Here is a 23,017-nt window from a genome sequence, read left to right on the forward strand (position 1 = left end):
AAAGCAAATCAAAACTACAATGAGGTATCACCTCACACCAGTCAGAATGGCCATCAGCAAAAGTCTACAAATAGTAAATGCTGGAGAGGATGTGGAGAAAAGGGAACCTTCCTATACTGATGGTGGGAATGTAAACTGGTGCAGCCACTATAAAAAACAGTATGGAGGTTCCTTCAAAAACTAAAACTACAGTTACCATACAATCCAGCAATCCCACTCCTGGGCATATATCTGGAAAAGACGAAAACTCTAATTCAAAAACATACATGCAGCACAATGTTCATAACAGGACGATTTACAATAGCCAAGACATAGAAGCAACCTAATTGTCCATCAACAGATGAATGGATAAAGAACATGTGGTACATATACACAATGGTATATCACTCAGCCATAAAAAAGGAATGAAATAATGCCATTTGCAGCAACATGGATGGAGCTAGAGATTATCATACTGAGACAGAAAAAGGCTAATATTATATAATACTATGTTTGTGTGAAATCTAAAAAATAATACAAATGAATCTAAATATAAAATAGAAACAAACTCACAGACATAGAAAACAAACATGGTTACCAAAGGGTAAGGGGGAGGGATAAATTAGGAGTATGGGATTATGAGATACACACCACTATATATAAAACAAACAACAAGGATTTACTGTATAGCACAGGGAACAATACTGAATATCTTGTATTAACCTATAATGGAAAAGAATCTGAAAAATAATACATATATACATACACATGTATACATATGGGGTTGGCCAAAGAGTTCATTCGGTTTTTTGCGTAAGATGGCTCTAGTAGCACTTAGTCGTCTTTAACTTCATTCAAAACAATTTTGTTAGACTGTATTGTCACAGCTGTCATATCAGCATGCATTTAAAAAAAGACTTACTAAAATTGGTGAATTTTTGTGTAGCCATTTTAATATTGAACATGGATGAAAAAAGCAACATTTTTGGCATAATATGCTTTATTATTTCAAGAAAGGTAAAAATGCAACTGAAATGCACAAAAAGATATGTTCCGTGTATGGAGAAGGTGCTGTGACTGATCAAATGTGTCAAAAGTGATTTACGAAGTTTCGTGTTACAGATTTCTTGCTGGATGATGCTCCACGATCGGGTAGGCCAGTTGAAGTTGATAGCGATCAAGGCATTAATTGAGAACAATCAACATTATACCACGTGGGAGATAGCCAACATACTCAAAATGTCCAAATCAAGCATTGAAAATCATCTGCACCAGCTTGGTTATGTGAATTGCTTTGATGTTTGGGTTCCACATAACTTAAGCAAAAAAAACCTTCTTGACAGTGTTTCCACATGCGATTCTCTACTTAAACGTAATGAAAATGTTCCATTTTTAAAACAAATTGTGACAGGCGATGAAAAGTGGATACTGTACAACAATGTGGAACAGAAGAGATTGTGGGGCAAGTGAAATGAACCACCACTAGCCACACCAAAGGTCAGTCTTCATCCAAAGGTGATGTTGTGTATATGGTGGGATTGGAAGGGAGTCCTCTATTATGAGCTCCTTCCGGAAAACCAAACAATTAATTCCAACAAGTTCTGCTCCCAATTAGACCAACTGAAAGTGGCACTCGACGAAAAGCGTCCAGAATTAGTCAACAGAAAACGCATAATCTTCCATCAGGATAACGCAAGCCCATGTTTCTTTGATGACCAGGCAAAAACTGTTACAGCTTGGCTGGGAAGTTCTGATTCATCTGCTGCATTCACCAGATATTGCATCTTCAGATTTCCATTTATTTTGGTCTTTACGAAATTCTCTTAATGGAAATAATTTCAGCTCCCTGAAAGACTGTAAAAGGCACATGGAACAGTTCTTTGCTCAAAAAGATAAAAAGTTTTGGGAAGACAGAATTATGAAGTTGCCTGAAAAATGGCAGACGGTAATGGAACAAAACGGTGACTACGTTGTTCAATACAGTTCTTGGTGAAAATTTAAAATGTGTCTTTTATTTTTACTTAAAAACTGAAGGAACATTTTGGTCAACCCATTATATACACATATATATATGTGTATGTATATATATGTATGTATATGTATAACTGAATCACTTTTCTGTACACCTGAAAGTAACACAATATTTTAAATCAACATACTTCAAAAAAAATAAAAAAAAATATGCAGTTCAACAAAAAAAATTTAATGGGCAAAGGACTTGAATAGACATTTCTCCAAAGACATACAAATATCCAATAAACACAAAAGGATGTTCTACATCACTAGTCATTAGGGAAATACAAATTAGAACCATAATGAGATAACACTTCACACCCGTTAAGAGGCTATTAACCCCCACCCACACAAAAAAAAGAGTAAAGACAATAACAAGTGTTGGTGAGGATGTGGAGAAACTGGAACCCTGAGTGTGATGCTGTTAGGAATATCAAATGGTGCACCCACTGTGGAAAAACAGTATAGCAGTACCTCAAAAAGATAAACATAGAACTGCCATATGATCCAGTAATTCTACTTCTAAGTATATACCAAAAGAAATGAAAGCTGGGACCCAAACAGATACTTATACATTAATGTTCATAACAGCATTATTCACAAGAGCCAAAAAGGGAAAATAACCAATATGTCCATCAACAACAGATGAATGGATAAGTAAAATTTAATATACTGGGTGGGCCAAAAAATGTCTTCAGTTTTTTAAGGAAAAATAAAAGACACATTTTTCATTTTCACCAAGAACTTTATTGAACAACGTAGTCACCATTTTGTTCCACTACCTTCTGACATTTTTCAGACAACCTTATAATTCCATCTTCCCAAAACTTTTTATCTTTTTGAGCAAAGAACTGTTCCACGTGCCTTTTACAGTCTTCCAGAGAATTGAAATTTTTTCCATTAAGAGAATTTTGTAAAGATCGAAATAAATGGAAATCCGAAGGTGCAATGTCTGGTGAATATGGCGTATGAATCAGAACTTCCCAGCCAAGCTGTAACAGTTTTTGTCTGGTCATCAAAGAAACATGCTGGCTTGTGTTATCCTGATGGAAGATTATGCGTTTTCTGTTGACTAATTCTGGATGCTTTTCGTCGAGTGCCGCTTTCAGTTGGTCTAATTGGAAGCAGAACTTGTTGGAATTAATTGTTTGGTTTTCCGGAAGGAGCTCATAATAGAGGACTCCCTTCCAATCCCACCATATACACAACATCACCTTCTTTGGATGAAGACTGACCTTTGGTGTGGTTGGTGGTGGTTCATTTCGCTTGCCCCGTGATCTCTTCCGTTCCACATTACTATACAGTATCTACTTTTCATCGCCTGTCACAATTTGTTTTAAAAATGGAACATTTTCGTTACGTTCAAGTAGAGAATCGCATGTGGAAACACAGTCAACGTTCTTTTTTGCTTAAGTTATGTGGAACCCAAACATCAAAGCAATTCACATAACCAAGCTGGTGCAAATGATTTTCAACACTTGATTTGGACATTTTGAGTATGTCGGCTATCTCCCACGTGCTGAAACGTTGATTGTTCTCAGTTAATGTCTCGATTTGATCGCTGTCAACTTCAACTGGCCTACCTGACCGGGGAGCATCATCCAGCAAGAAATCTCTAGCACAAAACTTCACAAACCACTTTTGATACATTCGATCAGTCACAGCACCTTCTCCATACACTGAACATATCTTCTTGTGCATTTCAGCTGCATTTTTACCTTTCTTGAAATAATAAAGTATATTATGCCAAAAATGTTGCTTTTTTTATCCATGTTCGATATTAAAATGGCTACCAAAAAATTCACCAATTTTGATAAGTCTTTTTTTGAATGCATGCTAATATGACAGCTGTCATAATACAATCTAACAAAATTGTTTCGAATGACGTTAAAGACAACTAAGTGCTACTAGAGCCATCTTATGGAAAAAACTGAACAAACCTTTTGGCCAACCCAATACACATGGTATAAAAGGAATGATATTCCGTAAAAAGGAATGAAATTCTGATAAATGCTACACCACAGATGAACTTTGAAAACATTATACTAACGAAAAGAAGCCAGGCACAACAAAAGGCGAAACACTGTATAATTCCACTTAGATGAGGGTCCTAGAGTAGTCAAATTCACAGAGACAGAAAGCATAATACAGGGCTGGAGGGGGGCGGGAATGCAGAGTTATTGTTTAATGGGTACAGAGTTTCTGTTTTGGAGATGATGAAAAAGATCTGGAAATGGAGAGTGTGGATGGTTACAAAGGACTGCCAATGTAGTTAATGCCACTGAATTGTACCCTTAAAAATGATTAAAACAGTAAATTTTTAAAAGATATTTGATATATCAGGCAAATATTAAAAGAAAGCTTGTGCTGTGTGTGGCCACAAAAGCTATGAATGAAGACATGTACAAACTGCAGTACTGTTTGTACTAGAGAAAATTTGAAAATAACCTAATTATCCATAAAAAACAGGATAGACAGATTATACATTCACATGACGGATGACCATATATGAATTAAATGAATGAACTAGAGCCGTATGTATCAATATAGATACATCAGAAAATAGTTCAAATTGAACTTAAGCTTTAGCTACAATATTCTAATAACTTAAAGTCTGAAGGAAATGTAATTAATTTTAACTAGCACATTATTTTAATAATAAAAGCAACTTAGCTTGCAGGAAGTACCTGAGGAGTCCTAAGTGGAGCTAGTTTGCACCTCCTGGCTCAGGAGAATGGGGGTCAGGGGTTAGAGGGGCTAAGGCAAAGCACCCCTCCCAGGACCAAGTGCCCTGCTTCCCACACAAGACACTGGTCCCAAGGCCAACCATGGCTACCATTCAGCAGCTAATAGGAAAATGGCTCTGATGAATATATGAAGGAAGAGTAAAGACTTTGAGGAATACATGAAGGCAAGAGGAGTGGGATTGGCACTGTGAAAAATGGATGCAATGGCCAAGCCAGACTGTGTCATCACTTCTGACAGCAAATCTCTCACCGTAAAAACTGAAAGCACCTTCAAAACACAGTTTTCTTGAAAACTGGAAGAGAAGTTTGAAGAAACTACAGCTGTTGGTAGAAAAACTCAGACTGTCTTCAACTGAGAATGCATTATGAACAATGTAACCTGTACTAGGATTATGAAAAGGTATCATAAAAATTGCAACATCACTTTAGAGAGGAACTAGCTTGTTAAACAAGCTCAGTTCGATGAGCAAATCTTCACAATACTTCTTTTTTTCATTACTGATTCTATTATCTCTATCACACACAATTTGCATGCAACTATTTCCAAGCATTGACTTAATTAGGATCATCCCAACATAGAAAATCCCAAAGATGCCACCAAAAAAAACTACTAGAGCTCATTAATTTGGTAAAGATGTTGGATACAAAATCAATATACAGTAATCTGTTGCATTTCATAAAGTAACAATGAACTATCAGAAAGGGAGATTAAGAAAACAATCCCATTTACCATCACATAACAAAGAATAAAACACCTAGAAATAAATCTCACTAAGGAGGTAAAAAACCTATACTCAGAAAACTGTAAGACACTGATGAAAGAAAATGAACATGACACAAACAGATGGAAAGATATACCATGTTCATGGGTTGGAAGAATTAATATTGTTAAAATGACCATACTACCCAAGGCAATCTAGAGATTCAATGAAATCCCTACCAAAATACCAATGGCGTTTTTCACAGAACTAGAACAAATAATTCTGAAATTTGTATGTATATACAAAAGACCCAGAATAGCCAAAGCAATCTTGAGAAAGAAGAACAGAGCTGGAGGTATCACACTCCCTGACTTAAAACTATACTACAAAGCTACAGCAATCAAAACATTATGGTAACGGCACAGAAACAGACACATTGATCAATGGAATAGAATAAAGAGCCCAGAAGTAAACTCATGCACTTATGATAAATTAATCTATCACAAAACAGACAAGAATATACAATGGAAAAAAGGGAGTCTCTTCAGTTAGTGGTGCAGGAAAACTGGACAGCTACATGTAAAAGAACAGAATCAGAACATATTCTCACAACATATACAAAAAAAATGTAAAATAGATTAAAAATCTAAATATAAGAGTGGAAAACATAAAACTCCTAGAAGAAAACATAGACAGAAGATTCTTTGACATAAATCATAGCAATTTTTTTGGGATCTGTCTCTTAAGGCAAAGGAAACAAAAGCAAAAATAAACAAATGGGACCTAATTAAACTTAAAAGCTTTTGCACAACAAAGGAAACCATCAACAAAATGAAAAGACAACTTACAGAATGGGAGAAAATATTTGCAAATGATATGACTGATAAGGGATTAATACCCAAAATACATAAACAGCTCATATAACTCAATATTAGGAAAAAAACCAAGAAAGATAAAAAATGGGTAGAAAACCTGAATAGACATTTTTCCAAAGATATACAGATAACAAACAAGAACATGAAAAGATGCTCAACATGACTAATCATCAGAGAAATGCAAATCAAAACCACAGTGAGGGACTTCCCTCGTGGCACAGTGGTTAAGAATCTGCCTGCCAATGCAAGGAACACAGGTTCAATCCCTGGTCCGGGAAGATCCCACATGCTATGGAGCAGCTAAGCCTGAGAGCCACAACTACTGAGCCCACGAGCCACAACTACTGAAACCCACGTGCTTAGAGCCTGTGCTCTGCAACAAGAGAAGCCACAACAATCAGAAGGCCGCACACCGCAATGAAGAGTAGCCCGCACTCGCCGCAACTAAAGAAAGCCCACACGCAGCAATGAAGACCCAATGCAGCCAAAAATAAATAAATAAAATAAATTTTTTTTAAAAATCCACAATGAGATGTCACCTCGTACCTGTAGAATGGCTATCGTGAAAACATCTACAAATAACCCATGTTGGAGAGGATGCAGAAGAAAGAGGACCCTAGTACACTGTTGGTAGGAATGTAAATTGGTGCAGCCACTATAAAAAACAGTATGGAGATCCCACAGAAAACTAAATGTAGAACTGCCATATCATCCAGCAATTCCAATCCTGGGTACACATCCAAAGAAAACAAAAACACGAATTTGAAAGGATACATGCACCCCAGTGTTCAGAGCAGTATTACTTACAATGGCCAAGATATGGAAGCAACCTAATTTCCATAAACAGATGAATGGATAAGGAAGATGTGGTATATATACACAATGGAATACTACTCAGCCATAAAAAAAATGAAGATTTTTGCCATGTGCAAAAACATGGATGGACCTGGAGAGTATTATGCTTAGTGACATAACTCAGAGAAAGACAAACACTGCATGTTGTCACTTATATGTAGAATCCAAAAAATAAAATGAATGAATGCAACAAAACAGAAACAGTTTCACAGACATAGAGAACAAGTTAGTAGTTACCAGAGGGAAAGGGGAGGAGCAAAATAGGAGTAGGGGATTAAGAAGTAGAAACTACTATACATAAAATAATTAAGCTACAAGGATATATTATACAGCACAAGGAATACAGCCAATATTTTATAATAACTTTAAATGGAGTATAATCTATAAAAATATTGCATCACTATGTTGTACACCTGACACTAATATTGTAAATCAACTATACTTAAATTAAAAAGTTAGAATCAGAGATCAGATCAAGATGGCAGAGGAGTAGGATGTGGAGCTCACCTTCTCCCACAAATACATCAAAAAAACATCTACATGTGGAACAATTCTCACAGAACATCTACCAAACACTGGCAGAAGGCCTCAGACTTCCAAAAAGGCAAGAAAATCTCCACGTAACTGGGTAGGGCAAAAGAAAAAAGCAGAAAAGAAGAAAGAAAGGAATCGGGACAGGACCTGTGCCCCTGGGAGCGAACTGTGAAAGAGGAAAGGTCTTTGAAGACTAGGAAGTTCCCTCACTGGCGGGGAGACCAGCCAGGACAAAGGGCGAGATTCAGAGCCTCGAAGAAGAGCACAGCAACTGGTTTACAGAGGGCAAAGCAAAGAGAGACCTGCACAGACAGACAGTGCTGCCCAGCACTCCCCAGCCTGAGATGCTCATCCACTGGGGAAGGCGGGGGCTGGGCGCTGAGCCTCGGGATTTGGAGGTCAGACCCAGAGGAGAGGACTGGGGTTGGCTGCATGGAGACAGCCTGAAGGGGCTAGGGTGTGATGTGGAAGGTCTGGGCCCACCAGAGAGGCAAGGTGACACTGTTGGGGGGCGTGCTGCCATAGGAGCATCCTTCTCCACACACACTCTCAGGCACCGCCTACACGAGCTCTGGGGGCGGGCATGAGCTGCCGCTGCCATCTCAGACTCCAGAGGCGGGCACAGACCACTGCCACTGCCGAGGGTCCCGCTACTGGGAGCCAACCACTGCCCCCGCCTTACTTGGAGCGTGCACGAGCCACGCACCTGCACACCCCCTATCAAGGGGATAATGGCCAGCAAACACTGAGGAAAGAGACTGCAAGGATCCAAACCAAAAACAGCCCTCACGCCAAAAAATATTAAACCCATACGAGCTATGCAGGAATGCTCCCGCACATAAATAGGGCTCCAAGACTACAGGATATAATTGTTTCTCCTAAACTCACAGAATAAGATAAACATAAGCAAAGTGAAGAAGCAGAGGAACCACTCCCAGTTAAAAAACCAAGAGAATTCCCCTGAAGAAACAAACAATGAAACAGACCTTTTCAGTCTAATAGACACGACTTCAAAAAGGAGGTAATGAAAATACCGAAGGAATTAAGAAAGGTTATTGACAGAAATGCAGATTATTGTCAAAAGGAACTAGAAACTATAAGGAGGAGACAAGAAAAATTAGAAAATTCATTTGCCAAGATGAAAGCCGATCTAAAGGCAATGAATAGCAGAATGAATAATGCAGAAAAAAGAATAAGTGATCTGGAAGATAGAATAATGGAATTTACCAAAGCAAAACAGCAAACAGAAAACCAAATGAAAAAAAAAGAAAGCAGTATAAGAGACCTAGGGGATAATATATAGCGTCCCAATCTACTAATAGGGATTCCAGAAGGAGAAGAAAGAGAAAAGGGAACTGAAAATGTATTTGAATAAATTACAGCTGAAAACTTCCCAAGCCTAAAGAAGGAAAAAGATATCCAGATACAGGAAGAACAGAGAGTCCCAAACAAGATGAACCCAAGCAGACCTACACCAAAACATATTATAATAAAGATAGCAAAAGTTAAAGATAAAGAGAGAATTCTAAAGGCAGCAAGAGAAAAACAAAGAATTAATTAAAAGGGAAGCCCCATAAGGCTATCAGCTGATTGCTCAACAGAAACACCACAGGCCAGAAGGCAGTGGGAAAATATATCCGAAGCCTTGAAAGGGAAAAATCTGCAACCTAGAATACTCTACCCAGCAAGATTATCATTTAGAATAGTAGGAGAAATAAAGAACTTCTCAGACAAGCAAAAACTAAAAGAATACAGCAATACTAAACCTATCCTAAAAGAAATATTGATAGATCTTCTCTAAATATTAAAGAAGCAAGAAGATATACGAAGGAGGAATTCAAAATTTGAAAGTAAATCACTTTAACTAGCCAGTAAACAGATCAAAAAGAGAAAGAGGAAAAAAAAACCTATTTGTGAAAGCGATAATAAACACCAGGAACAGCAAAAGGATAAACACGAAGATGTAAAAAAGGACATCAAAATCATAAAATGTGGGGAAGGAGAGTAAGAAAATGAAGCTCCTTTTGTTTGTTTTTTTTAAGAATGTGTTTGAGCCTATATGTCTAAAGCAAGTAGACATAGGAAGGGGTTAAGATACTTGAAAAACAGAACAAACACAAATCAAAAACATACAATACATTCACAAAAACCAAAAAGAAGAGCACACAAGCATAAAATAAAAGGAAATCATCAAACCACAAAAAGAAAAAGAAGGATCAGGGAAGAAACAAAGAATCAACTGGAAAACAAGGTTTAATATGGCAATAAATACAAATGTATCAATAATTACCTTAAATGTCAATGCTCCGACCAAAAGACATAGAGCAGCAGACTGGATAAAAAAACAAGAGCCTACAATATGCTGCCTACAAGAGACCCACCTTATGGCAAAGGACACACATAGATTGAAAGTGAGGGGATGGAAAAAGATATTTCATGGAAATGGAAATGAAAAGAAAGTGAGAGTTGCAATACTCATATCAGATAAAATAGACTTTAAAGCAAAGGCTATAAAGAAAGATAAAGATGGACACTATATAACGATAAAAGGATCAATACAAGAGGAGGATTTTACACTCATCAACATATATGCACCTAATATAGGAGCACCCAAATACATAAAACAAATACTAACAGACATCAAGGGAGAAATTGATGGGAATACAATAATGGTAAGAGACTTTAACACCACACTCACATCGATGGACAGATCTTCTAGACAGAAAATCAATAAGGCAACAGAGATCCCAAATGATACAATAGAACAGTTAGACTTAACTGACATTTTCAGGACATTACATCCAAAAAAAAAAAAAGACAGAATACACATTCTTTTCAAGTGCACATGAACATTCTCTAGGATTGACCACATGCTATGGCACAAAACTAACCTCAACAAATTTAAGACTATAGAAGTTATTTCAAGCAACTTCTCTGACCACAAAGGCATGAAACTAGAAATCAACCAAAGGAAAAGAAATGGGAAGTTCATAGTGATACAAGCCTTCCTCAAAAACCAAGAAAAACAATGTTTTTTTGTGACATAATAAATCCACTGCATTACTCCTAAGTGCATGTGTTTTTTTTTAGGTTTAAAATTATCATATGTTTATAATGCATTATAAAATATACAGTTCATTTATTTCTTAGTATCTGTAACTTCACTTATAAATTAACTAGTAATTCACAATTGGCTTTTCACTAATCCAACAGATTTTCTACACTTCGTTTATTTACCACAAGTTTATTATTCACGTAAGTGTTTAAAATCTTCCAACTTATGTCCTTATTCAAGTAAAATTATAAGAAATCCTTTTAACAGCTGCCCAGTATTAACTATGTAAGCATATAATATAAAGCCTAATTCCCTATAAACTTTTTATGCCTTAATTTTACTCCCAAATGCGATAAAGGTCCATACAGGTTTCTACTATGCCAATGAATATCAACCACTGGAAGAACAAGTGTTAGGGTAAAAGGTGGAATTTTTCTTAGTGAGTCCACGCTGCCTTGGGTTTCCTTACATAATCCTGACAAATTTTAACATGCATTTTATACACGCTGGCCTGATTTAAACCTCATGAAACCCCGCTCCTTATTACAGGGAACTGAGGCTCAGAAAGGCACTTATTTGCTAAATACAGTAAGGGAATTAAATAATTTGCACTTGCGTTGGAAAATCAGGAATTCTATCTCTAACCAAAGCCCACCCTATACCACATCCCTTAAGAAAACTCAAGGCACAGTGACTAATATAACCTAATGAACAGAAAAGTAGTTATTACACTAGTAGATAATCCTCAAAACTTGGAACACTTCAAAGGACTAAGGATAAACTAAGATGTCCACAAAGTGCCTTCAGTTACTACAGCATACTTTTCCAAAGTTTTTCATCTTTGTTCATTGCTATCTTTGTTATCATTTTGAATACACTCATTGATTTTTTCTTTAATTTTTAATAAAAACACTATATGAACACATTAAATTACCTAAGTTCTCTAGTTTTACTGTGCATGCTTAATCCACTGAGCTTACCACACTAACCTTATCTGGATGCAGCAGTAACTAAACATAAGGTGTTAACAATAAGAAAAACAAATCATCTTAAAATCAATTCCTAAAACTTCCAACTGAAATTGGAACCTGATCCTCACAAAGACCAAGACCTGAAAGGTGTAACAAACAAAGGAGAGCACTCCCAAAGAGCCACAGATAGCTATGTCATCTCACATAGGTTCATTTATTTTAAAAAGTCAAAACAAACAAACAAAAAAACTAACAAGTCAGCTACAAAAGGTAAGGAGCTTAGAAGTCCTCACTCCTATGCTCACAACAAGAAAAAAGATAAACAAATTGAAAATCAGTAAGTTATCTTAGATCCATTAGAGAACTGAGGTCACAGGACAAATCACCAAAAATAAAAAAAAAATGGAGACAGGCAGATACAGAGAATCACATTTTATCTGAAGTGCGAACACTTCAATAGTAACTGACGAATTATTGGAGGCCAAATACAGATTAGCTTGAGTGTTAAAAAAATCCTGGGGTCCCAGTTGGGGTGGGGGGCACACTTTCCTGGGTTTTACCTCCAGGAGCACCGCAAGCTTTTCAGGTACTCATGAGGAAGATCTGAGGGGGAAAAATCCTCTTGTGCCTTGAGCAGGAGGAGGGAAAAGTAAACATATTAAAACTCACCCAGAGCATTCTCTTTTTAACAAAGTCATGCTCTCAAGGTAAACTACTTTACCAGAGCATTATGTACCTGGAGGAAGAGCAATTAGATAACCTCAGCCTCCTCTAGGTTTCCTGTCTCACCTAAGTAGGGGTGGGGGGGGAAAGGCTAAGAAACACTTCTGAAGGTCACAGCCCAGGGACCACTTAAAAAGACAGATGTAATTCATAAGATTACAGATCACTTTCCCTCTCCAACTCCTGGGATCCAATATGGTAACACTGAATTATAAATGAGAAAGCTACAAGATACAGACTCTGTTTAAGAAGGAATTCTTAAGGAAACCCAAAGACAAAAGGTAAGGAAAAAAAAAAAAACTAGAACAAGGGAACTAGAAGAAATAAAGGCTCTGGCACCTACAGCTACAGCACACATTAAACACAGCCCCATTCCTAGCCAGATTAACACAAAATCTCACACTAAAAGTCTGATTTCCTATTACCAGAAATATCACATGGAGCTTTCAAAAAAATTACAAGTCCTGCTAAAAGGCAAGAAAAAACACAATCTAAAGACACAAAGAGAGCATGAGAACCAGACTCAGAGAAGACACAGATTTTTGGAATTATCAGACAGGGAGATTTAAAATAACTATGACTAGTATGATAAGGACTCAATAGATAAAGTAGGCAGTGTGCAAGAATAGTTGGGTAATGTAAGCAGAAAGATGAAAACTCAAATAAATAAAAGAAAATGCTACAAATCCAACACACTGTAAAAGAAATAAAGAATGCCTTTGATGGGTTCATCAACAGAATGGACATCAATGAGGATCAATGAGACTGAAGAGGAAAGAATCAGTGAGGCTGAGGACATGTCAATAGAAACTTTCCACAACTGAAATGCAAAGAGAATAAAGAACAAATAAAAGGGAACAGAAAAACTATAACTGTAGAATAATTACAAAAGTTGTAACATACATGTCATGGGAATACAAAGGAGAAGAAGGAAAAGAGAAGAAATGTTTGAAATAAAAGAATGGTGGAAATACTTCCAAAATTAATGACAGATACCACAGAAGCAGGATACCAAGCAGGGTAAATACCAAATATCTATACCTAGCTATGTCGTATGCAAACAGCAGAAAACCAAAGACAAAGAGAAAAATCTTTTTAAAAGCCAGGAGAAAAAAAAAACAAAACATCTTATCTATAGAGGAACAAGGATAAGCATTCCATCTTATGTGTTGTCAGAAACTATGCAAGCAGGAAGAGAGTAGAATGAATTGTTTAAAGTGTTGGGGAAAAAAAACCCCACCAAGCTAGAATAATGTACCCAGCAAAATGATTCTTCAAAGGTAAAAGAAAAATACTTTCTCAGACAAACAAAAACCAAAGGCATTTGTTGCCAGCAGACTTTCCTTGCAAGAAATGTTGAAAGTTCTTCAGAGAGAAAAAAATTATATGGGACTTCCCTGGTGGTCCAGTGGTTAAGACTCCACACTCCCAATGCAGGGGGCACGGGTTTGATCCCTAGTCAGGGAACTAAGATTCTGCATGCTGCAGGGCGTGGCCAAAAAATAATAATAAAAAAAAATTATATAGGGCAGAAACATGCATCTACATAAAGTAAGGAAGAGCGTTAGAGAAGGAATAAATGAGGGTAAAATAACATCTTTTATGTTTCTTATTCTTAACTGAACTAATAGTTAACTGTCCAAACTAATAATAGCAAAAATGCATTGGATGATTATAGCTTATGGATAAGGAGAGGAATTGGGAATACTGTTATAAGCTATCTACAGTACTTGTGAAGTGGTATAGTGTCATTTAAAAATGGACTTAGACTAGTTATAAATGTATATTGCAAACTATAAGGCAACCAATAAAATGTTTAAAGAAGTATAATTTATGTTAAAAGAGGAAAGAAAATGAAATCATATAAATGTTCAATTAAAACCAAAGGCAGGATAGCTGATTCACTTTGTTATAGAGCAGAAACTAACACAACATTGTAAAGCAATTATACTCCAATAAAGATGTTAAAAAAAAACAAAACAAAACAAAGGCAGGGACTTCCCTGGCAGTCCAGTGGTTGAGGCTTAGCCTTTCAACCCAGGGGGTGTGGATTCGATCCCTGGTCCTCCCAGCCAAAAATCAAAACATAAAACAGAAGCAATATTGTTAACAAGTTCAATAAAGACTTAAAAAAAAAAAAAAGCAAAGGGACTTCCCTGGTGGTCCAGTGGTTAAGAACCTGCCTTCCAATGCAGGCGACGTGGGTTCGATCCCTGGTCAGGAAACTAAGGTCCCACATGCCACGGGGCAACTAAGCCCCCACGCTGCAACTACTGAGCCCATGAGCCTCAACTAGAGAGCTCACGTGCCGCAACTAGAGAGAAGCCCGCGCGCCGCAACGGAAGATCCCACATGCCACAACAAAGGTCCTGCAACTAAGACCTGACACAGCCAAAAATAAAATAAATTAATTAATTAAATAAAATAAATATTTTTTAAAAAGACAAAAAAGGAGAAGATAAAAAACAAACAAGTACAATGAACAAAAAAGTTACAAACATGGTAGATATTAAACCAACTATATCAAAATTCACTTAAAATGTGAATGATCTAAACACACCAACTAAGAGAGTGTGTCAGAGTGTGAGGTGGATACAGTCAGATGTCAGAGAGGACTAAAACCAAGACCCAAATATATGTTGTCTACAAGAAATCCACTTTAAATATAAAGAAAATGATTATAAGTAAAGGGAAGCCAGGGAAATGGGGAGTTGTTGTTTATAGGGTATAGAGTGTGTGGGGTTTTTTTTTTTTTTTAATATTTATTTATTTATTTGGCTGTGCCAGGTTTTAGTTGCGGCATGCGGGATCTTTTTAGCTGCAGCATGTGAACTCTTAGTTGCAGTATGTAGGATCCAGTTCCCTGACCAGGGATCGAACCCGGGCCCCCTGCACTGGGAACGTGGAGTCTTAGCCACTGGACCACCAGGGAAGTCCCTAGAGTTTCAGTTTTCCAAGATGAAAAAGTTCTGGAGATTGATTGCACAACAATGTAAAAATGTACTTAACATTATTGAAATGTACACTTTAAAAAGGTTTATGTTATGTGTATTTTATCACAATTTTTTTTAAAAAGTAAAGGGATTTCTATTCAAGTCCTTTGTACACTTTCTAACTGAGTTGTCTTTTTGGTGCTGAGCTGCAAAACTTCTTTATATATTCTGGATATTAAATCCTTATCAGATAAACGATTTGCATACATTTTCTTCTATTTCTGTGGGTTGTCTCCACTCTCTTGATAGTGTCCTTTAACACACACATTTTTTATTTTAATGAAGTCCGTATTATCTATATTTTTCTTTTCTTGCCTGTGTTGTTTCCACCTTATTTAGAGACCACTGACAAATCCAAGGTCCTTATGTTTTCTCCTAAGAGTTTTATACTTTTAGCTCTGAAATTTAGGTATTTTTAGTTGTATATGGTGTAAAGTATGGGTCCAACCTTCTTTCACATGTAGATATCCAATAGACACAGCAAGCACCATTTATTAAAGAGACTATCAAGATAGGTACAGAGTTTTTTGTTGGGGATGATGAAAGAGTTTTGGGTACACATGGTGGTGACTGTTACATATTGTGAATGTGCTTAATGCCACTGAACTGCACATTTACAAATGGCTAAAGTGATAAATATTATGTTATGTATATTTTACCACAGTAAAAATAAACACAAGATACTACTTCATACCCACCAGAATGGGTATAAGTTAAAAGATGGTCAACAGGAGGTATTAGTGAGGATGTAGAAAAATTGGAACCCTCATACACTGCTGACGTGAACATAAAATAGCACACTTTACTATTTGTAAAATAATACAAAACTGAAAAACAGTTTTGACAGTTCCTCAAAAAGTTAAACATAGAGTTTCCATATGACCCAGAATTCCAAAAAGAAATGAAAATAAACACCTACACAAAAATTTATACACAAATGTTCACAGCAGCAATGATTCGTAATAACCAAAAAGTAGAAACAAACCAAATATCCATGAAATGATGAATGTATATTTTTCAGCAATAAAAAGGAGTAAAGTTCTGAGTCATCCTACAACATGGATGTACCTTGAAAATATGCTAAATGAATGTAGCCAATCACAAAAGATCACATACTGTATGATTCCTTTTACAGGAAATGTTCAAAATATGCAAATCCATAGAGATAGAAAGTAAAATAGTGGTTGTCAGGATCTGAGGTAGGGATATGGGGGAAAATGAGGAGTAACCACTAATTGGTATAGGGTTTCTTGTTGGAGTGATGAATATTCTGTTGATGGCTGTACAGATTTGTGAGTATACTAAAACCACAAAATTGTACTCTTTAAATGGATAGACTGTGGTATGTGATTTACATCAATAAAGTTGTTAATTTTTGGAAAGTGACTTGGACATTAGCTGAGTTGTTCAGAGATCTTTTGACAGCAATTTCACTAGGATTTAGACCTTTCATACAATTTCTACCCTGAACAAGAGTTAGGGAAGAAACTGACTCAAACTAAAAGTTTTAACAAGATCTGAGGATATTACTTGAATATCTTTAGCTTTAAAAGCAGTGAATAGGAAGTAATCGATCTGCTATACTGCTTGAAATTTTTGGTTCAGCACAAATTATAAAAGTACGGAATAGAAATAGAAATTAAAATAAATCTGTTATCTATATCTTTTTAAAACTTATCTGTCAAACTAGGTAACTACTTTGGTGCTTTGGAGGCCAAGTAGCAGTGAACACTGATTGATGATATTAAAAATGAGGTAGAAAAAGCACAAGTTTCTTCTACCCAGGATCTCACCGTAGGATATCAAGCCTTTCATGAAGCTCTGCTTCTGAAAAATTCCACATTCAGTATTAAGAAAAAGAATAAAGTGTCCACACTTCATGTTCACAAAGAGCACAAGGTTTTACAATATGGTTTTACAATTTCTGTTCTCTACAATAAGACTTTTTCAGCCTTCAACTCTACCTGAATCTTATTATTGTAATATTCTTTCTATTTAACATTAATTGTTTAACAGTAACTTTATAGTGGGACATAGGAAGGATCAATGTACCACACAGTCTGGTAGAAAGCTTGTGCCGCAAATAAGGGAAGTTAAATGGTATCTACCCTCTAAATTCTTCAGAGATTCCTCTAGGTATCCTCTAAAAGACCTAGACTTTTTAAAGCCACATACTTCTCTTGACCCTTGGGAAATGTTATTAACATCTTATACTTGAAGAATTTCTGGGAATACAACAAATTTTTGTTCCTTTACAAAAAGAAAAAAAAGGGAGGGGAACAAAAAATACTGAAACAGGAAATAACACTGGTATCTCTTTTACATCATCTCAAAAAATCATTCAGGCCTCTTAGCCATCTAAGGACATAAAAATTAAGTATATGAGATGACAGGGCATATCCAGCATGGGCACCATAGAATAATCATCTTAGAAGATAAATTTTATTTTTCTGAAAACAGAATCCAAAATTTACCACAACAAACAAGGCACTACTAAAATGTAAGACCTTTTCTTTGAGTCCCAAAACAAGAAGATATATTAAAAGTTAGTCTTTCATAAATAAGTATACTGAATACAAAGAGCCACTACAAATCTCTTGAGTACCATTGAACATTTCTCTAAAAGCAAAAAGGAGGCAATCTCTTTTTTCACAAAACTTGGATCTAACTTATTTGAGTTAAAAAGCAGAACAGTGGTTCTAAATTTTATAGAAACCATCCCTTTATAGAAGTAAAAGGAATAATCCAAAAGGAGTTGATCAGAAGCGAACTAATAATATAAACAATGCTTAGATATTAAAGTTATATAAAGATTAGCATGAAGAAAGGACTCAACTAAGAAGAAACAAAAGAAAATCAGTAAGTTCTACATTCTGATAGATGAGTAGAAAATAACCAACCAAACCTGTTCAACATCAACTCTAATCCTTCTATCTCAAGACGACTAGTGCTCCTAGTCTGTGTGTACTCATCCTAACATTTGAGTATCTTGTGCTGTATGTGTAACCTAACTCTATGACAGTCTTACCACCCAAAACTACAAATCATTCCTTGTCCCTCTGGTTAAACTTCCTCATTCATTTCTTTCAGTTGATGGCTCCAATCCTGGAAAATTTAAACTAATACCAGCTATCAGAATGGTATTATCGTAAATAATAAATGGTAAATATCCTATCTTCTTTAACTATTAAATGATTTTCTTACCATTCCGCAAGACTAAATAAAAGAGATTCAGAAAAGGCTAACATCCTGAGCTTCTAATCTTCCAGTCCGGCTTTAACATCTGAAAGTCATATCAATCTCTTTCTTTCAGTGGGCTGATGCCTCAGTGGAAAGATGAGCCACAATCCAGAAGTTATAATATAAGCAAATCAGATATTTGTTAATTTAAGAGATATAACTTTGTCGAGATATAACTCTCTAATTGTTCAAGCTTTTTGCAAAATCCTTTAAAGCATCTGTAAAGCATTAAAATTTCAAAGCAAAGGCAATTCAGGTCAGCTTCACAAATATCACTTGCCTGAAAAACTTCCATTTAAACTCTTCCCAAACTGACCTAAGAGTTTTAACCGTAAGTCAGTCAGATTTCACTTTTTATTCATGAGGAGTAAGATTCACTTATTCATTTTACAATATTTACCAAATGCTGAATATATTGTGAGTACTTAGTATTGCAATAAAAAGTAAATACATAAGACCTGACCCTAAGGAACTCACAATCTAATGGTAAAGAAAGGCTGTTAAGTATCCCAGGAATAATCTAGAGAAGAAAGGGGAACCATCCTTATAACTGTGAATTTCCTAATGCTTTTAAATCTCTCATACATGTAATCTTTTTCATCTAATTTTTATACAGCTTCCTTTAGGGTTAAAACTCTTAACCTTATTTCCCACACCTGCTAACCTCCATTTTAAAAAGCAAAGTTTGCTAGAGAATCAGGAATTTCCTGAAGAATACCTTGGGAAAGCAAACACTGAACCACGGATATTCCCTGTATTAAAAGAGAAAGGTGTAATGGTTTTATACAGAATCAAGGGAAAATAAAAATCAGTTGAGGGTGAGAAATATGCATAAATATTTGAAAAGCTTAGATTTATTCCATTCGAGGCACATCTATCTAAATTCAATATATTCTATTCACTTTAACACAAAAATTAATAAGTGCAAGTATTATATCACTATCTTTATTTTCTAACAAAAGCATACTAAGTTCCCTCAAAAACAGAAACCTTTGGAAAGTTTTTATCGGGATGAAGTACATTTTAGCTCAAAGGGAATGAATTTAGATTTAAATAGGTTAAAAAACAAACTACCCTCAGATGAAGCAGAAATGCAATTTTACTTTGCCCATTGTAAGAAAATCTATTTTCCTCTAGAACTTGAATCAGAGTGAATCTATATCCCTATATATTGTAATGCAAAGAGTACTGAAACCCAATTTAAATAAGATTCTCATTTCTCTTTTGGTAAAGAGGAAAGGGGAGAAAAACAAAATCTAGGTTTTCTGAGAGAAGACAAAGTCACATAATTCCTACATCTATAGCTAAGCATTCAGTGCTTTAACGAAGCCCATCTACAAGCCATTGAGCTAATCATTTAATTTGTGGACCCCTACTCAATTTTGAGGGAGTTATAAAAGGCAAATCTCTCCAGATAAAAATAAAGCTTACGTCCCTAATCAATAAAAACAGAATCAGATAAAATCTACAATGCAATCACTAGCTAAGTGGAGTTTTGATAACTGCTGATTAAGGTCTGAGATAGTATTAACGTTTTTACAAGAGCAACAAAACCATCATTCCAAGGGCAAAAGATATATAAACAGATTAGATAATCTTTGAAAATACAGTGTTTGGCTTATCTTTAGAATGTAGTGAACTCAATGCTCCAGGTGATAGACACCTGAGGGGGAAGGTATGAAAAATCAGAATCAACTTATAAGTAACTTCTCTACTTTTTGATATGTACATCAGAGCTACTCATACCTCTTTTCATGAAATTGATACCTAATCAGTTCTGTCTCCAGCTATTAAGTGCATCCACTCTGAAAAATAGAAAAGGAGGAGATAAAGCAACTCAATTTTGTTAAGCGCTTACACTATGCTATACAGCTCATAAAGATTTTCATTAAGGTATTACTGTCTCCACTGCATAGATAAAATAACAACACAAAATTTGGGTAACTTTCCAAAGGTTACAAAGAGAACTGGATTTGAACCCAAATCTATCCGTACATGAGGTAATTCCAAATGAAAGCAAGTTGAGACCAGAGCTCAAACTGTCTGAATTTTATTCCAAAGGACTGGAGAATAATCCATTTTCCACTATTTCTTTCCCCCAAGAGTAGAACACACCAAATGCAAACGGACTTCTTACTGAAGTTAAATGACAATCCCTAAGTCTTGGAAAACTTCCTGTAATACTGGAAAAAAAACGGGTATAGAATAATATAGTTGGGTCCATTTGTATCTTAAGGAAAGCCTGATATTTAATATCTAGAATGGGAACAATTACAGCTCATTTACTCTCCCTTGCCTATAATAATATTCCAGATGTGGAAGTTTTAGCTGATTGTTGCTAAGGACTCCCTCCACATCCTCCTTCCCTAATAACTCCACTATAGAAAGTGCAATATAAAGAAAAGTGTGAAGTACAAAATATAATGTCAGCTAAAATCCCACCATGCAGAGATAATCATAGGGGAAAATGTTAGCACACATTTTCATTTTATTTAACAAAATCGAATGGTTACTTTACTGCTTTGCAACCTCTTCCCTCTGTTAATATACAGTGAATATTTTCCTGCATCATTATTTTCCTAAAACAATTTTTAATGGCAGTATAGTATTCCATCATGTAAAGATGCCAGAAGTTTTTTCTCAAGCTAACAGCACTTTAAGACAGATATGCTTTTTTTTTTAAAACATCTTTATTGAAGTATAATTGCCTTACAATGGTGTGTTAGCTTCTGCTTTATAACAAAGTGAATCAGTTATACATATACAATATGTTCCCATTTCTCTTCCCTCTTGCATCTCCCTCCCTCCCACCCTCCCCATCCCACCCCTCTAGGTGGTCACAAAGCACCGAGCTGATCTCCCTGTGCTATGCGGCTGCTTCCCACTAGTTATCTATTTTACATTTGGTAGTGTATATATGTCCATGACACTCTCTTACCCTGTCACATCTCACCCCACCCCCTCCCCATATCCTCAAGTCCATTCTCTAGTAGGTCTGTGTCTTTATTCCCGTCTTGCCACTAGGTTCTTCATGGCCTTTTTTTTTTCTTTCCCTTAGATTCCGTATATATGTGTTAGCATACTGTATTTGTTTTTCTCTTTCTGACTTACTTCACTCTGTATGACAGACTCTAACTCCATCCACCTCATTACAAATACCTCCATTTCATTTCTTTTTATGGCTGAGTAATATTCCATTGTATATATGTGCCACATCTTCTTTATCCATTCATCAAGACAGATATGCTTTTGTTGCAGGAATTGCAGCTGCCTCCTAATAGGATCTGTAGCATGGCTGCTAAATTTTAAAATCAATTTTTATTTATTCAGAACATAAATAGTGCAGAAAAAAAGGGCTATGTGCACTGACTATTACAAAAGATTCACAAAGAGAAATAAGCTGACACACTTAAAGGATTACCAATGCTTGCTTCAGCTGTTAAGTTATAGTTGTCTATAAAACCACATTGGCCAGTGTGAACAACTATAGAATAAGAAAATTCTCAAACTGCAACTGGAAGTGTAAATTAGTAAAACCATTATGGAGATCAATTTGGCAATCATCTTACAATAAAAAATAAAAATAAAATTGACCTCCTAAAGAAACTCCAGCATATGTGCAAAGGAGACACATTTAAGAATGTTCTAACACTTTTTAATAGCACCAAATTAGAAAAAATTCTAAATACCCACCAATGGTAGACAGATGAATTGTAGTATACACATTCAACTCAAAACTAATGAAATGAAAAGTGAGCATTCCAGATCAGTTTATTCAATAGAGATATAACATAAGCCACGAATATAATTTAAAATTTTCTAGAAGCGACATTTTGAAAAAAGAAAAAGCAGGTGAAATTAATTTTAACCTTATTTAACCCAATATATCCAAATTATCATTTCAATATGTAATTAATATAAAATAATTAGTAATAAGATATTTTTTTGTACTAAGTCTTCGAAATCCTCTGAGCAAATACACTTCCAGCACATCTTAATTCACACTGGCCACATTTCAGTTGCTCAACAGCCACAGATAGTTAATGGCTATTGTATTGAACAGTGCAGATCTAAAGTTACCTCAAAATCCCAAAAACAATACTGAACCAAAAAAGGAAGTTGTAAAATCATATGTATTATATGGTATCACTTAAATAAACTTATAAAACTAAAAAACTTCTAAATAATGTCTCTGGGAACTTCCCTGGTGGCGCAGTGGTTAAGAATCCGCCTGCCAATGCAGGGGACACAGGTTCTAGCCCTGGTCTGAGAAGATCCCACATGCTGCGGAGCAATTAAGCCCGTGCACCACAACTACTGAGCCTGCACTC

The 23,017-nt window shown here is 35.8% G+C and overlaps 1 protein-coding gene across 6 annotated transcripts in view; it reads right to left on the reverse strand.

The window, feature by feature from the left end:
* ATRX (ATRX chromatin remodeler) overlaps positions 1-23,017 on the reverse strand; it is a 242,716-nt gene that overhangs the window by 203,690 nt on the left and 16,009 nt on the right. For 2 of the 6 annotated variants that reach the window (XM_082447344.1, XM_082447345.1), the window contains exon 2: positions 20,433-20,491. The exons of the other annotated variants lie outside the window; for them this stretch is intronic. The gene's annotated coding sequence lies outside the window, so the exon portion shown is untranslated. The remainder of the gene's footprint in view (positions 1-20,432; positions 20,492-23,017) is intronic. 6 annotated transcript variants of the gene reach the window in all.

Source organism: Balaenoptera physalus, assembly GCF_965194825.1.
Source record: "Balaenoptera physalus genome assembly, chromosome: X".
In the NCBI taxonomy this organism is placed as follows: Eukaryota; Metazoa; Chordata; class Mammalia; order Artiodactyla; family Balaenopteridae; genus Balaenoptera; species Balaenoptera physalus.